Genomic DNA, 18597 nt, shown 5'->3' with positions numbered 1-18597 from the left:
GGAAGAAGGTTTCTTCCTTGCCCTAAAATAGCAGGCCACTTTTACCCTTCTATTGAAGAATAGCAATATCAAAATAAGTTTTTATAATTCCCATTAGACTTGATGGCTGGGGAAAGGGGAAGGACTCAACAGTAGTGCCTGCAGATAGGAAAGCATTCAGAAGATATGCCAGTCAGCAAATGAGTATTTGTGAACTGATGAGCATGACTGTGGCTCTAGAACAAGTACAGCATGTGCAGCTTCTTGTGCAGTAGGGCTGTCATCAGATACACAGTGGGAGCTGGCATTATTGCGGTGATAGTGGATATTAAGCAGCAAAGAATATGTATCTTTAGAATATGATGCCTCTCTACTTCTACTTAAGGAATTAATGTCCTGTGACTCAAATGTTAAGAATATGGTCCAACAATAACGGGACATAAGCTAAAAAGCGTTCTTTAGTTGATTTTGTTGGAATTTAGTTTAAAAGAAATACATATTTTGTTAGGTAACATTTTATTTCTTTAAAAACTCCTACTATAGACTTGAAAACAGTGAAAAGAAAAACCTTTTTTTTTTTTTTTAGATGAAGTCCATGCTTTTTTTTTATTTTGTGTGTGATATTCTGTATGTAATAGATGATGTGATGACGGCTTTAGTTTTAGGCTTTGTGTGATTGTGTGTTTAAGTATGACAGACATACATGGAGAAAATAAGAAAATGTTTAAGAATGTTAGTTACAAATAAAGCTGTATAGAAAAAAAAAATCATACAACTGCAAGAAAAATTTATAAAAGACAACATGGATATAATTTTCCATCCATCATTGCAGCTTTGTTAAATCAAGACACCCAAAGCCATGCATTTCTACAAATAGATTGTTTGATATTTGAAGGCATTGGTACTTGACAAAATTACCTTGCAGAGCATCCAAAGAGTTTCTTTGTGCTAAAGAACGTTGCTTATTTTGAGTCATTACTTGCTGCTAAGAATAATAAAATAACAGGCCCTCAAGACTGAAAACAAATACAGAAGAATGTTGGAAAGTAATATGCATTTGATCCTAATTCTAATTGTAGATTTGCTTTGCATATTCATATATTTCTTTCTGTAGTGCAGTGTAAATAGAAACAGATTTTAGAATAATAGCTGGTCTTTTGTGACACTGTGAATCTCACTCTTGCTATAATTATTTGCAAGAACTGCTGATAATCAATTGCTACTTTTTAAATGCAAATGCTTTTATTTCCTGTAAAAGGGACCTACTGAAATTATATTTAATTTAAGAAAAAACCTTTGAATGTTACTGAGAAAATGTAAAAAATATGAAGAATTTATATATTAAAAATTTTTTTAAAAGATTTGTTTTTCTTTATTTTTATTGATAGCTGTTGCTGTCTTTCTCAGTACAGATGCCCCTGTCAAATGGGGAGAGCTGGAAAATGTGCTGTGCATAAGGGTTTCCTTTATCCCACAGGAGTTCCTGCAATGTTTTCCCTAGCCTCCATACAAAGCATGCCCAGCAGGTAGCAGAATGATGCTTGTACAACTATTAGTAATGTCAGCATTGTTTGGCCTTTGAGACCATAATTGAGTAATTTCATTAACTCTGGAATAATGCTTTGTTTTCCCTTTAATTAAAGTGTCAGGACCTTAAAATTTCTCTTGGAAATCGTTTGGGAATTTTGGAGGGAAGAAGGAGGAGAATGGTTTAGTTGTGCTTGTTCCTTCACTAACAAATGTGCAGTGCTTACAGCACACTTTTTGAAGCATGCTAGGTGAAATGCCACCAAATGGGATTCTGCCAGTACAACTTCTCTCTGTAACTGTGCAATTGTAATGCTCTTTTGAATGTTTAACTTTTGCCAAGGTTTCTATTCTTTTAAAGGAAAGAGAAATCACTAAGTATCATTAGGCTGCACTGCACAAGACATATATAGCAGTGCACCCTTGGTTGGGTATATTGATTATGATGTTATTGATGCAAACTTCATTACACTTGAAAAATGTTGATTGTTTTTAAGAAGGGATTTTTGTGTGTGTGTGAGAGGAAAAATCTAAATTCCACAGAAGTTTATTTCCAATTATAATTCTTCAGTTTTTTAAGGTCTGTTGCATAACAAAAAATGTATAGTGCAAGAAGTGGGAAGAGTTATGTAATAATTCTGGAACCCTCTATACATAGTTTTAGTTTCCAATACAACAAAAACAATGATATGCTTTGGTATTTTTGGGTGTTGATAAAATACATATAAAAGTGTTAATTGTAATTGATAATAAAATTGCAAGTCAAAATGTTCAGAATGGTAAATGCATTTGAACTGGGGAAATAATGACCACTGTATTTTTAAAGAAATATTCTTCCAGAAGAAACATTTGCAATATAAAATTTAACAGTTAACTTACATTGGTGTCCAAGGATGTGGTTAAAAGGAAGGGCAATATGTGAACTACTGCGTGATATACTTACCCCCGAAAAGTAGATTAAATGAGGCCAAAGTTAACAATACTAATTGTTTTTTGTTTTTCTGTTTTAATGTAGTTCAGCTTAAATTATTTATGCATAAAACTAGATCCCTTTCAAATTACTGAAATGTGACTGAAATATGAAATAAGCACTCAGACCCCTAAAATCTGGAAGGAAGGGCTCAGGTGCTCATGAACTGTGGTATTTCTATTTTAAATTAGCTATTCTATACTAAGTTATGGACTTTGGTGTTTCAATCTTTTTTCCCAATATTTAAACAAAGCCTTTGCATATGTAAACATCACTTTAAGGAAAATGAAATTCAACATTAGCATTTAGTTTTCATGGCAACAAATCTCTCTAACATACCATAAGTACTCTGACAGGAACATGCAGTTCTCATCATGTTCAGGGTTGTTTGTCTTGTATATTCAGACAGTACTTCTGGGAGTGGAAAGTAAAGTCTTAATTGTTTTTGTTTGAATACAATGAAATGAAATAAAATGTTAAGGCTGTATTCCAAACAGTTTATGAATTAATAATCAGGCAATTTCCTCCAGAAAATTTAATCATTTTCCATTGGAGTGTCATATACTATGAAGATAATGGGTCACAGGACTCTTCATAACTGGATTTCCAGTTCAAATCTAGGCTTAACAGGTTTGATCATGGTTAAAACTAGTTGTATAATCATGGAATTGTTGATCTTATCTTCTCTTGCATGCAATAACCAAAGTGAAATCTCTGTCAGCAGGAAGACTGAGTTCTGACAGAGTACTAAAAACTTATGATCTCCATAGTCTTCAGGAGAAACATGACTGGGATGGAGAGAAGCTATTGTTGGCCTTTCTGTGTTGTCTGAGATCCTATCAGGTTGCTGCCCTCTACCCCCATTTATACTTTCTTTGTCCTTAACACCAGCTTATTTTATACAGATCACTGAACAATTGTCAGATGTTAACACCTTCCCTTCTGTCAGTAAGGGTTTTGCTTTCCTGAGGAAAGTTTCCTTGGTGAAGGATTTCTGCTGGAAACTAACCTGTAATGATGTATACCCAAGTGGGGGTTTTATGCCAGTGGAACAGAAATAATTTCAGAGAGTGATGTTTAGATGATAAAGGTGGATCAAATCTGCTGCTGTTAAATGCAACCACTTGTGTAAAGCACAACTGCTAAACAGCATATACTCTACAACAGACAACAATTTTGTGGACACATTAAGAATGTTTTCATGTTATATTGCTAAAGTATTTGTTTTTATATAACTGCAGTCTAATGTCTTCCTGTGGAGTTTGGCTGTGATCTGTCTGAGCTTTGTCTTTGGGGGAAAAAGCACAATGTATTTTTTTGTACTCAAGTGGTTTCACATCTGATCTAAAAGAACACTTTTTTTCTGTTTTCTTTCAGTCCTCCTTTTTTCTCCCTAACAGCTATCCTTCTCTTTCCTACTTCTACTCTCTTTGCAAATACTCTGAATTCTTCAACTGAGGTGCTGAATTAAAAAGTTATTTACACAAGTCTAGTATAGTATTCTGTTACTCAAACCCCAGGCCAAAACATGCTGAAGTGATAGCAATATTACCATATACCCAGTGGACGGCTTCAGTTTACATGTCTCTTGTATACTTTGCAACAGTTTTCTGTATTTAGGTTTACAAGTTTTTATCATCTTGTATATATACAATTCAGAAAATGTGCTATATATTGTAAATCATCCAAAGCAGGTCAGCCAATCAGATATTTAATTTACTACACATCTGAAGCCGCTTTTAATTTTGCAGGAATGCTTCACTCATGGTAGAAAGCAAACCTACCCAATATTTCTGTAGCACCTGTAAATAAATTGTTGTCTTGAAGCAATACAGAAAAAAATGGGATTGTTTGTTGTGATTTAAATCTGTTAAAAGCATTTTCCACAAATTTTTATAGGTTAAAAAATAAAAGAACAAATAAACAAGAAAAAAAAATCACTATACATAGTGTTTTTAAAAATTTAGTCACGTGTACCAGTGGTATTTGTTAATGTGAAAATTCTTTCTGTACACTATATTTCCACGCTTCTGATGTATGCGGATTTTTTTTTTAAAAATTTTGTTTGGAATACTTAGCTGTTGTAGCTAATTTAGGAGCAATGCATATAGCTGTGACATCTGTCAGTTGTTTATGTATACATTTTTCAAGCCCATAGCCTAAAAAAAAAGGCCATAAAAGGATGTTTGTAATCGTAAAGAAATTCATAAGCCTCCTTATTCACACTTCATGTAAAAATTGTGCTATGCTATATGGTGTATGTGCCGTGGCTTGGACCTAACAGATAAAATTATCAGAAAGAGCAGCGCATATCCATGTTAATGTAATAGTTAGGGAGAATACCCCAATTATGTGTTTCAGCATAGATCACAGGGTTGGTTAACGTGAAGATATTGTGCTTGGTTTTGCATTATTACAAGTAAGAAAAATAGTAATGAAGGTAGAGATGAAATAGGAGCTGGTTTTACTTTTGAATAGTATGCTTTGGGAAGAAAAAAATCCTCCTTCTGAGTGTATTTTACTTGGAATTTCTGATATACGGTTAGTTATTAAGTGATTGATTTTGTCTAAACATTAACAGTAATTAGAAAGAGGTGTTCTCTTGAGTTCCAGTTTGTAAGGCTTTGGCAACTTTTTTTTCTGCTGCTTCTGTTCTGTTGTTGACTAAACTTCCCTTGTTCTGATCTTGCCTCTCCAGCTTCTCTTCTGTTTTGCAAACTAATAGTTCATGGCCAATTTTTGCCTGCCACCAAAGCTTTGAACAACCAGTGTTATGTAGACTTGCTCTGATCTCAAAAATCCACCCAGGCTAAAATAGTTTTGGAAATAACAATGAAGAGAAGCTGAAAGGGCTTTGTTGGCACTATTGTTTATTTATAGAGTTCTGTTTTATTTTAATGGAAGACAACCTATTATGTACTTATTAAGTATTTTAGAAGCTGTGTAAACATAAAAAGAATGAGAGGGGAAGGCTGACAATATTTGGAACACATTTAAGGTTAATTGGATATGTCCTGTGCTGTATTCCATAACTCCTGTATTCTTTATAAAAACACAACCCGACGAACCAATATACTCAAATATATTCTTAACCTTGGTGGTAAGTTAACTGATTTTTTGGTCTGAGAATCATAGCAAGGAGGTCTTTACAATCTGTGTGTAGTTGTATTTCCATTTTCATCAGGATACACACACAGTAAGCTTCCAGCCACCATCTGGTAATCTGTATGAGTAGACAGTCCCAGTGGCAGTAAAACAGGCTGTATGTGCCACAGCTGTGGTTAGGAGCTTAGTCAGAACATGCCAACACCTGTGCAGGAGACTATTGTTATTCAGCTGTATCAGCTACTCAGCAATGCTTTAGATTGTCTTAAATTGTATACCTTTTGAAACAATCCTTTTCTGTTTCTTTGGAATAATAAGTTTGTTTTCTTAAATAATTTATGAATATCAGGAAAGCTTTTAAATCGGAGACTTGGAGCTATAAATATTGTTCCTAAAATTACAAAGCCTGGTTTTATTACTTCTAAAAATCTTTTTACTAATTGAATTCATTCATCATGGATTTCATGTAAAAAGTAAGTTACTGTAATAAAAGTAATGAGAAGAAACAAGAAAAGGGTAACCTTTTTGTTTTTCTTCCCAGCCAAATGTATTTGAATATAATTTTTAGTATGTCATTGGATTGTTCTAGTCAATATATTGATGACACAGCTGAGATTTGATTTTATTGGTGCTATCTTTTTGATGAGTCTGCATCAACTCTAATTTGGCTATTATTTTTAGCTACCCAAGTATGTGCCTGTGTTTTACAAATGAGAGGTTGATCTATTTCTAGTTTATATTGTCTTGATATACTTTAGCTGCACACCCTGTACATGTAAGCCATTTACCAAGGGGTTTTAAGGTTTTCAGTTTTTCTTCTCAAAATAGTGTCTATACATTTAGCAGCAATTAGTATCTAAAGCTCTGCAAAGGTGTTTAGGTTCCTAATCATAGAAGTTAGTAGGAGTAGATGCCTAAATGCTTTTGAGAATTTAAGGCTTATATGCTGAGACTGGGTTGATATTATTGTCTAACAAATTTTCTAAGCATGCTAAAGACCATTAAGTATCCAGCTTCTGTTTAAAATCAGCTATCATTATAGAATGTTGTACTGCAAAGGTTAATTTTCTGGTAATCTAGTATCTTAATAATTAGTTAGAGATCTAATGGCTTGTTGCCACTGTCAAGGTTACAATTTTATGCCCCTATTTTCTTTTCTCCCTTCTTTCATTCTTTGTGGAGAAGCATCCATTTTTCTGGAGGTGGTTTTCTGCCGGTTTAGTTACATGAACAGGGTTACCATGGGATCAAAGCAATGCTTTTGAGTGCAAGGGAAGGTGAAGCTGCCTTAGCATGTGTGAGGGCACAGGGTGATCTCTATGGCTGCTAGCTGTTAGATTAGTATGTTACATGAAATCTCATTTTCATTTCCTATATAGTGTATAGTAGGTGACAGTTTCTGGGGGAAATTTCAAGTTTGTGATGATTCTTACAAAAGTCAAACAGCTTTTCTACATCTGAGACAGAATTCTGCTGAAGTTGTTGAGGAGCGTGTAAGCTAATTGAAGCAATGGTGAGAGTCTGTTTAGTTGTAAAGAGGACTTCATACCTGTGTTTTTCTTCTACACCTTTCTTCTGAATGTTACATGTTTAAGTTCTGTATGGTCCTATTCAGATAATACAGTAAGGCATGCCTTCTTTGTTTTTTTTGTTTTGTTTTGTTTGAGAAAGCTGAAATTCTAGTGTTATGGTAAAGACTTCCTGCTGTATGAATCACTGCATTTTACCTTTCTATTGAAGTGTGCATACAAGCTACAAATATGGAGACCTTACATATCAGTGCAAAACATGTATTGGTTATATCTTTAGACCTTCTGTTCAGTGTCTTTTCCATAGATATTTAAACTGCTGCTCTCAGCTGTTAGTTTAAAGGCTGCTTTTTGTAGTTGTTTCTTCCTTCCCCCAGGAATATCCAGGTAATTCCATGCTGTTTTATCCCCATGTCCTTTATGCGCTATTATACCATAAATTTTTTAAGCCTTAAATTAAAAAGAAAAAAAATCTGAAAATTTTAAGTGTTACTCTTTTGGGTTTCTGTGATGATACAGTTTATCTTCTGCTTTGTTCTTTACATTCTCTTTAGATTCTGAGTTAGAAAAGGAAATTTTTGGAGAGAAGGTACTCATCAATTTGATAGAAGCCTCCAAAAAATGTGATTAAGGCAGTATTAAGGTCAGAGGCATACACAAATAGTGTGAGTTTGTATTGGCAGTAAAACCTTGGATAAAAAAAATCCCACATAGCTTAATTTAGACATGGAAATGTGGAGTTAGGATCCTGCTTCTCAGGATCCTAACAGGATCACCTACAGGTGATTATGTAACCTGTTTTAATTACGCTCTTGCAGCATTTTTTCTTCCTCTTTTCCTGAAAATGTGGTCGTATGCTGTAGAAGGTTTTTCCTGTAGAAGTTGTCATCACTGAGTATACTAGACATTGATGACAATGCTGAAATACTTAAGGAATCAGGCTGAACTTTCACTTCACTAGCAAGAAGGAAGAGAGAGCACTATGACCTGACTCATAAGATGAGGCATCAAAAACCTTGAATTTCTCTATAGGGTCCCCTCAGTGCAGTAATGTGTCCGACTTTCAGTAAGAGACTTGGCACCAATGAAAGGACTAGAAGTATTTTAGACTTGCCAGTCTTTCTGGATGGTGTATTGATAATTGAATGTAGAGTAGGTGTTTGTGTAAGACGTTTCTTAATTTTAAAATGCCTTGTCTTTTAAATGCTTTTGTTCTGAATAAATAAGATATTGTTTTAAGAACCTATTGGTCTGAAGGTAATCCTGAGAGAAGAAAATCAGAGATGCTGTGATCTTTTCATTGAAACTCATCACCTGTATATATTTAACGTAAGGTTTTTTCAACTCCAGAAAAAGGATAAGTGTGCATTTAATTGTGGGAATGATAGAAATTGAGGAGTGATGTTTGGTATGTTTTAGTGAGGACTCTTTATGCAGTTGAACTACAATCGTGAATGTGTCCTTTGTTTTCCTCCATAGCACAAAAAACTGATCTCTGTAATAGCTAAAAAACTGCCAATGTGATTCCAGTAAATTTCTGAGTCTGATCTGGAGACAGTATCACAGAATTTTTCATCGGTTAGGGGCTGGAAGTTGGAGTCTTTATTAGGATTTCCTTCAGGGGAAATACAGAGGGGCTACAGAGGTACAGTTAATGGCTGAAACATTACAGGCCTTTTATCTGATGTGCAGCAATGACTGTGATCACATAGAAGAGATTTTTAAAGACGTATTAAATGCCTTTAGTAACTGCAGTTCCTATGAGTAAAATTGTGTTGGGCTTTTTTGAGTTTTACTGTGTGAAAGCTTTTGCCAAATATTGCCTTCAGTGCCTGCAGATTGCAGGCAGAAGCACAACAAAAAATGAAGTGATTTAAGGTGTTGGTGTGACAACTGAGGGTAGAAATGAAAGACAAAAGAATGAAATGACAGGTGAGGAAGACAAGGTAGCTCTGTAAGATGACTGGATCTTTGGGGAGTTTGCAATAAAAAGGCAATTTGCAGTGTAATGCAGAAATTAACATAAGCTTGGGGAAGCATAGAGGAGAACAGGTGATTGTGAATCTTGTGTTGCAGTTGAAATTGAGCTGTAACAATTCTATGTTTGCTTGAATATCAACAAGTGGAAGTTGACAATTGTGCATTCTACATCACAAATGAGAAACTGAAGAAGACCTGCCAGCAGAAATAGATTTTATACCCAGATCCAAAAGGCATTTTCCAGAAATGCTGTTTTCCTGAAACTACTCCTGTGCTTATGTTGTTTTCACTGTAAGAACACTTTGAAATACATGCCAGTTGGAGTAGGACTTAAAATGGGGAAGGTGGCAGTGCAAGTCTCTCTCTTTCTGCATAACTGGAATGATTATGTTCCACATCGTTTTCCACATACCATGTAAGTGTCTAGGAATACATGGAGGCTAGAAAAAAGAGTGAAAATTTGGTAAGAACATGGCAGATTATGATGAACTGCAAGTAAACAAAGAATGAGGCAATGATACAGATTATAGATGATAAAAAATAAAGGGATAGGAGATTATTATGATTTAGAATTTCAGAGGACAAAAGTACAGCAAAAAAGCTACGGTTAAATTTGTGTATGGAAAGGTGCAGTGTAGTTTTTGTGTTGTGAAATCAATAGAGAATGAGAGGGGACTTCTGATACAGGTAGAATATTGGCAAAGGAAATCTAATTTGCCTACTCCTACCTACTTGCGTTTACTGTAAAGAGGAATGTGTTAAGGTGGCTTGCAATCCTAAACCTTTTACTAAAGTCACAGAGAAAGATGCCAAGAAGAAGAGGTAGAAGATGGACATCTACTAAACCAAATTATTTCATAATACACGTGGGCGCGAAATTCAGATTTAGAATTGATTAATTACATTTTTGCATGGGTTATTACAGAGGATAAGGGAGAGTCATATTCAAAGGGCAGTTAGACATAATTTTATGACCAGTGAATCAGGGCTTAAGGGAGAGTTTGAACCTCTGTAGATTCTCAAGAATTGGGAAAGTTACAAGAAAAAGCCTTTGCTAGAGGGGTAGATGGAGGAGACAAAGACAATAGTTTAAGATAAAGGATAGTCAAAATAACAACTTGAGAGGGTACTTTCCTAGAAAGCTGGGTGACATGCCCTGTTTGCACGATTTATTTTATTTTTCCCTAAACTAATTTTGTATGCTGCTGGGTTCAGTATGCTTTAAGGCAGAATTCTTTGGAGTGTCCACTTCTCGGCCTGTTTTTTCCCACTGCTGTATTGCTCCCCTTACATCCAGACTATCTTTTGGTTTTTTAAAGACATTTTTTATCCAGAGTTTATCTCTAGAAATACCCTGTGAATTAGAACAGGCTGTTACAACCTGTGATCAGATAAATTTTTAATTTCTCTGGGTAGAGTTGTGTTTTATCTCTCTCTGTTGTAGATTTCTGGTATTGTCTCTTTAAGCATTAGGCTCAAAAATGTGGTCAGTGAATTCTGTGGTGTTTTACCCACTTGTATCTCTGGCTGTACCATTACTCTCTGAGCCCACAGAGGTATATTGATATATTGCACTCTTAAAAATTAATAAAGCTAATGCCCACATTCTTCATACTCATCCTGTGCTGTAGCTACTGATGAATGAAATTTGACATCTCCAACAAAAGCTTTGAAACTGTTAAGGCAGTGCCCAAGTGCCTAGATTTAGAATGAAATTGCAAGTTATCTTGGTTCTGTCTGTAGATGAGCAGTTGTGGATAATTGGTTTCAGATATTCGCTCTGAATTTGTCAGAGTGGACGGAACAGAAAGCTGCTGCATATGAAAGGGTATTCTACACTTTGAAGAGGGAGACCAAAAAAGACCAATAGAATCTAGTTCCATTTCAAAATTAGTTGGTTTTGAGGGACTAATGGTAATGAAAAAAACAATAAAAACTGTTACCTGCATTCTTTCTAAGGATATATGATTTTGAATACAAAACCAGAACAGATCTATTGGGTAAACCATTGCTGGGTTTCAGACTAAAACTCATTTTAGGTCCCCATGCCATCTGTCCTAACTGACATAAATTACTTTTCTATTGGGAGTACATGGACTTGGTTTCAAGAATTGAATAAAATCTTGCAGGTTTTGGTATCCCACACAAAAGCTCAGTCTTTCAGTTTTGTAATCTTAGGAGTCAGGTGGTAATAAAGTAATTCCATTCTTTTATCTCCTTCTGTACTGAGAAATTGTCTCAGTGAGATTGTGCCAGCAATCTGTGGATAGTTCCAAAACTATTAAGATGTAAAAAGTGACTCATGAAATGAAGAACTAGAATACAGAAAACTAAAAAGTGTATATGATTAGTACTAACATTAATACAAATTATCCTGTGATTGTAGGAGATAGTTACCCACAGTAAGAAATTGTACAAAATCAGCATAAAATAATGTTACTAATATGGTAAAGCCTGACAAGAAGCCTGAAAGGGAGAATCTTCAAATGTTTTCAGAAATATTTTTGTTTCTCATAAGCTATTTAGCATTTTTATATGTGACTTGGAAGAAAAGAATCTTAAAAATCTGTTTAGTATTTGATTCAGAGCTACTGATAAAGTTAACATGACGCACTGGAGAGGTCTTATTTCATGAAGAGACCAGGTAAATGAGGAGGTGAAGTCTGGATCACTTGTTAAACTTAATAGAAATAAAAATCTACTTTTTTACTACAGTGTCTGTTAAAGTTATCTAGAAACACATGGAACAGATGTCATTACTGGAAAGGAGTGCTAAAAAAAGTATATTGTAAATGGTTGAACAAGAGGTCCATACGCAGTGCTCTGCTAAAGACAGTGATGCAGTGCTAACAGGTCTAAGGCAAGGAATATTGAGGAAAGGTAGGAAAATTGTTATTTCTGTATATGACGGTAGTGTGATTAGGGTAGAGAATATGAGGCTAGCAAAAAACTGAAAAATGTGTCCCATTTTGCTGTCTGTATAGTTTCAAAAATTTGAGTTCTTCATAGTCTTAATAGGACTTTTTACTTAGCAGACAAAGTAGAATAGGATTTAGTAGACATAAATTGAATCTAAGGACATTCTGCGTTAGAAATGAAGTGTTGCTTTTTAACAGAGAATGTAGCTACGCATTTCGCAAATGTACTGGCAGTTACAGTAAATTCTTCGGTCTTGAAAAAACTGTCAATTTCTAAATAATGGCTTTTTGTAAGCTATGTCTAGCTCAAGTAGGAATTAATTCAAGAAAGTGCAATGGCCTTGGCTTTATGTGGTCCAAAATAAATTACAAACGTTGTCTGGTCTGGCTTTATAATCTATGTCTTGATGAATTTAGAACAGACTGGCTTCCTTGAACCTTAAGGCAGTTTTTTAGCATTTCAGTTTCACCACTGGCATGTTTGTGAAGTCAGTCTGGCAGTACCTCACTTATATATTCTGTAGTATCCGCTTCCTGCAGTGCTGAAAATATTTGTGCTGAGTTTACAGTGATAGATAATCAGCATTATCACTATTTGACGTAGTACTTATTTCTAACAACTATTATAATCAATTAATTAGCTTTTTATTATAAAGAATCCATTACTCTCCAGTATTGGCAAGTTGAGTGCTTTGTATCTGTGTGTCAGAGTACTCTTACAGCTTTGTTTTTATTAATTATCATTATGTGGAGCTTGGAATAACGGTTACTACCTGTCCTGAAACTGTGATTAAATGTAAAGGGGAGTAATACGGACAGCATCTGTAAAGGCTAATTGCAAATAAATCAATAAGTAATGGTCCCTGAATGTGTTTACTAGTTCATTGTAGTGATATATGGACCTTTGTAAAACCTGTGTGCCTTATAACAGTTATTGAGATGATTACAATTTGTACTTTAGTCATATGAAAAATTAGTGTATACTAGATACTGAGAATACAAATGCAGTTTTTGAGGTTCCTGACAATGCTTTAAAAGTAGAGTACTAATTTGAGGTAAAATGAAACATGTTTGTTAATATCTAAAAAGTTAATAAAAGAATGGCAAAATTTAAAACTTATTTGAACCTCTAGTATCAATATTTGGACATTACTAGTGGTAGGAGAGCCTTTAGGAGAAGATGTATTTTTCTCTTGTTACGAGTGCAAGATAGGATCATGTAAAACTAAATCATCCAAAAAAAATACAGAGTTTTCTCACACTTTTTAACAGTGCACAGGATAAAAATAAAAAAAAAAATGAATGCAGATGAACTGTACTTTGGAACATACATAAATGAATGTATGATCTTGTATTAGCTTCTAAGGAATGTCATCCTCTGTTCTGCCATTGCTGTTTCCGTAAAGCTTTCTACTTGCACTCACATGATGTTTTGGGGGGGTTTTGCTGGCACTTTTTCATCCTCTCTTTTTTTCTTATTTTGCACAGAATTTGTAGGGACAGTGCTTACAGTTCTGGGAATCTAACTGTGTGTAATTGCTGCTGCTTAGCTTAAATAGACAATCTATGTAAAAAGCCCCTTTAGAATTGCTGGTAACGCGGGGAAAACTGTATGTAAAGTAGAAGAATGTAGCAATTTTTGTTTGGACAGGGCTTGAGTTTCATGGCAAATCTGTCCAATAGCTTATGTGCTAAGAGAATTGTTCTGATTGTTATTTCAGACCTCTTATGCTTGTAATTTTGTCATCTTAATCAATGGGAAGATACTTCTTACAGAAGATGTACCACATATCCTGGTGGAAGGAATTAGTGAAGAAACATTTGGCAGTATTTTGTAACATCAAAACATTTTGATAACAGATAAAATTGATTTTGTTTTTAATTATGATCTTTTGGACTAAACTTCATAATAACTTAACAAGCCCATGTTGGGAAAATATTATAAATTAATTTTAATAGTTATAAATCACTATTTGACATACCAGCCTTAAGCATGACAGGGCCTATATGGGTAGGAGTCTTTTCATTTTCTATTTCTTTTAATTAGCACTCAAGTCAAGTAGCAACATTTTTTCCCAAAGAATAATTATTTTTGTTTTTCTAGTTTGAAGAAAAACAACATCCACTGCATGCAGTAATACTTAAAATTTGTAAATTCAGATTCTTCCTCTTGCTTCAGGTCTTGCACACTGGTTTTATATATGGACATAATAGGTACATGTGTGTATAAAATTTATATGTATATTCTGTACATATACAATACATATAGTCTTTATATGTAATAGCTATTATATAATTAAAACAGTTTATATTTATTATAGAGCAATGCATTAGTCCTACTGTTAAAACAAATAAGCCTATTTCTATAAAATGCATTCAGAGATATTTTAGTGTGGTCTTGCTATATTTAAAGAACCGATGTCTACCTATGTAAATCTCTTATCTTCCCAGCCTACTGTGCAATTACAGTAATATTTTTCTAGTGTGCATTGGGATTCTGTAGACATGGAGGTAGGTTATATATATCAGGTATTCAGAGGTCCTGTAGATTCCTCAGTGGAGAAAAGGAGGGGGGAAGGGGGGAACAAAACAAACAAAAAAAAATCCCAAACAAACCCAAACCAACCAACTAACCAAAACCTCATCCTGCCACCTCCCCACCAAAACAGAACCAAAAACCCAACAGAAGCAGAACCGGTAACACTTGGGAGAAACTTTTCAAAATGAAATATTTGAGTGGAAAGACAATGTGGGAGAAATAAATAACATGGTAATTCCACAGAAATGTAATACTGACATTTATATTATGCTGTGTGGGGAAAAAAAAGTCTTTAAACTATGTTAAAAATTTAAAATTACTTTGTTCTTTAGTACTTCTGATAGAAGTAGATGAGCCAAACTCTTAAAATTGTTTAAAAGCACCTAGTTTAATTAAAAACATTAAGGCAAAATTTAGGCCAAAAGTTTCTCTCCTGAAGGTGGTTTATGGATGTGATAGCTACTTGTTAGTGCTATACCTTAAGAAGAAAACAGCTTACGTTGTTTACTTGTGCAGGCTTGTACATTTGCAGTTGTAGTCCATAGCCACGATTCAGGCCGAAGGAAGCTTGCACCTTTTACACTGCACCAACACAGCCAAAATCTTTTTAGCACTTGTTTCAGCCCAATGCATAACCCAAGTTTCTTGTGATGCAAAAGGGAAAGGAACGCTGTCAGCTGCTGAGAGAGGGGCCAGGGATGATAACACTGGTGTTCAGGGTTCGGCAGCAGCGTTATGTCCCCCAGCCTCCAAGGCAGCACCAGCAGCAGCCTGGCATCTCTTGCTGGCTAGTGACAGAGGTGCACAGGGGAGTAGTTTACACATGTGAATAAGATCACTCTTAAACTGAGTTCACATAGTGTGATGAACTATCCAAAACACACGTTTATTTGACAAATATGTAAGTGGCTCTGGGAAGAAAAGAAAAGTGTTTCTGTGGAGATAGGAGTACAAGGGGGGTGAAGTCCTCATCTGTGTTGGATTACCTTTACATACTATACTCCATGGTTATGAAACTGCAGTAGTGCATTTTGGCACCATCACTATGGCAAACTTCCTTACCTTCCCACTGGAGGTAATGGAGTCTCAAACAGTATCAGCGAGGAGGCAGGCATGCAGTGATGATCCTGCCTGCAGGGCAGAGGCAGAAAGATGCATAGGGTAAGGTTGTGCTGTATAAAGTGTGTGCCAGGCTGCAGGCTAGGATATAGGCAGTGCATGCTAGGAGAGGCTCTGAGCTCCTCTGATCGCTGAGTTGACCAGAGCTACCCACCTGGCCTGGTGCTGACACCAGAACTGTATAAGTGGGGACAAAGTAGCCCATATAGTTTATAACTTGACCCGTTCCCACGGAAGGTAAGGAGTGTGCTTTGTCTTGGTGATGATGTGAATACATTTTGTTTTCACAGCAAAACTAACTGTGCTATAATGACATGCAAAAAAGTATTTTTCAAATACAGAGCTTGGGTGAAATACAGTTTTATTAAGCACATCAGAAAGTTCTTTTCATTAGGTATGTTTTCTTTTCCACTTTGAGCTCAGGTTATCAATACATATATTTCTTTGGAACTTATTGCATAATGGGTACTGAATTTAAGAGTGGGGGTTTTTCCACATTTGTTAAATATATTTGGGTTTTTAACGCTAGGTTCCCAAACAGTGGGCAGCAGCGTACCTGTTACTAGCTCTAACCCTAGGATCTTTAAATCAGTTTGAATAGTGCAATGGGAAGAATCATACATGAAGCATGCATTTGATATAGGTTGTGATTTGATAAATATTATACCATGGTATCTATGATACCATACCATATATCAGTATATATGATCTTGGGGACTTTTTATACATTTAGATCTGAATATGTGATGTTTAATTACTAATTTCTTGATTCATATGGCTGTTCCAAGGAAGCAAACAGAAATTAGACAACTTATTTGAAGAAAGCATCTAAATTTGTTAATAGACTCCACTATAGGATACTTATGTAGTAGAGAAAATTCATATTAATCTCTATGAACAATTTTTGAAATATATATTAAAAAAGACAACACTGCAATGTATTTTGGAATATGTCAGAAAACTGAAGTAACTCGATGTCTATTATATAATCAGCATTACCTCTTTAACACGCCTAATTGAATTGTATGGCATATGCAGCATGTGCTGCTGTAACTTAAAATATTGCTGAAGTGTAATTGCACCGTAATCAAAATTTAAATCTACAAAATAAAATTATAATTGGAAGAAGTTTCTATATTTTATTGCATCATTGTTTATTTTAACATTGATCATAAATACAGCAGCTTTTCAAGCATAGGCCTTTTAAAGGAAAGGATAGGGAACATGTTTGGGAATAGCACATGGTTATTTGTGACTTACAAAACCACTGTGAAAATCCAGGCAACAAAATGCATGCCATGTATCATCATAATTTTTGCAGCATTTTCATTAATGTTATTTTACTCCTCCTTGGCAAATGATCAAGCTGAGTTCCGTATTAGTGTTTTCACTTGTTTATACAAGATTAAGTTATATATGTAGTTATGCTGTACATGTGTATTCTGTGAACATAGATATTGTTTTGTGCCTTGTAAAAGGTTGATTATCTGTATGACGTGTAATACTATTTTGAAAAACAAAGAGAAGCATATTCTATTGTTATGATGTGGTGATGCTGTGATGACAAGAATCGGGTCAACACATTCAGAATTGCTACCAGTAAAATAGTGCTGAAATCATTCTTTCGTAAGTGATGATTTTACATTCATAATTCCTGTTAATGGTAATTAGAAGCAGATATTTAAAATCCTGGCATATCAGTACCCATGTAGACTTTGTATCTTAGAGTTGTAATATTGAATTGCATAATTTTAAAATAAGAAATTGATTTTAATTGCATGTATTAAGTTAAGTTCCCACCATCAAGGAGTAGTAAATTCAAAGTTGGATGATCATTATGTCAATTTATTCAGACTGTAACTGAACTTAGCACTCAGAATTATTAGTACATTCATGTACTAGAATAATTTGACCGTGACTTCTCACCTTCTTGACTCAACAGAGATTGTTTGTCACGCTATATCTTATAACAGACTAGCTTAATGAAAAGAAGGTGTTTAAAAATACATTTGATGAGGTAACTGGGGTGGTAGAAGTGATGCAAGAAGCTGCATGTAGTATTTCCACACAGCATAGATATGCTTTCTAAGATAGAACAGGTCTTCAATGAATAATTGATTTTGAAGACTGTTCCTTCTCTAGAAAAAAAAAATCTGTTCATCTTTATAAAGCTTCAGTATTTGTTTTCCATTCAGTGTGGGTGAAGAGCATCTTAAATCTACTAATCATTCCATGGTCAGTCTTGAGCAAGCTCAAGGAGCCTTTCTCTGGTTCTTGGCTCTTGGTCCTGAGACTCTAAGCTCTCAGTCCTCTAAGCAACTATGCAACTCATTGGGCATTTGTCTATAGTGTACAAATTATGTTGTAGTCCCCACATTTGAGTGGCATGTTTATCCAGCATCATCAACAATCATACTGCTTTAAACTGAGAAATGTGTTTTACTTGGGTATTTGCTAAGAAGTTTTTAAGTTTTAGCAGAAGCTGAAATATGACAGTTGTTTTATTTCTGTAGGGTTGGGCAGTATGTTTTGCATAGAGTAAGATTTTTCCTTTTATACCATTACTTTCTGAAATAGTGGCCATAAAAGTTAAACAAGCTGTAGTGCTAAAAGTTGGAAGAAAGTTACGTATCAGTGATGGATATTTTTATGATTGTTAGCTTCCTCTTATTTTTCAAATCTCTCAGATTATTAATCATTGAAAAATATGGTTTTAATAACCACCATAGAAGAAACAAAACACTAGCGAAGTGGAGCAGCTTTTGATCTTCAAGTTTCTCCATTTTACAGTAGAAAATAATTTCTGTAAATTTGTCAATGGGTGCTAATAAGAGGTCTAGTCAAAAAGGTATCAAGTGTCTGTGGTATAGCTATACATTTATAGCAGTGGTGCATTCTAGTTTCTTTACTGCATAGGCAGCGGCTGTAGGA

The 18597-nt window shown here is 34.8% G+C and overlaps 1 protein-coding gene across 2 annotated transcripts in view; it reads left to right on the top strand.

Moving 5' to 3' along the window:
- SPAG16 (sperm associated antigen 16) overlaps positions 1-18597 on the top strand; it is a 435661-nt gene that overhangs the window by 48157 nt on the left and 368907 nt on the right. The gene's annotated exons all lie outside the window — the stretch shown is intronic.

Source organism: Accipiter gentilis, chromosome 1 (genome assembly GCF_929443795.1).
Source record: "Accipiter gentilis chromosome 1, bAccGen1.1, whole genome shotgun sequence".
NCBI lineage: Eukaryota > Metazoa > Chordata > Aves > Accipitriformes > Accipitridae > Astur > Astur gentilis.
This window is presented reverse-complemented; position numbering and strand designations above follow the sequence as displayed.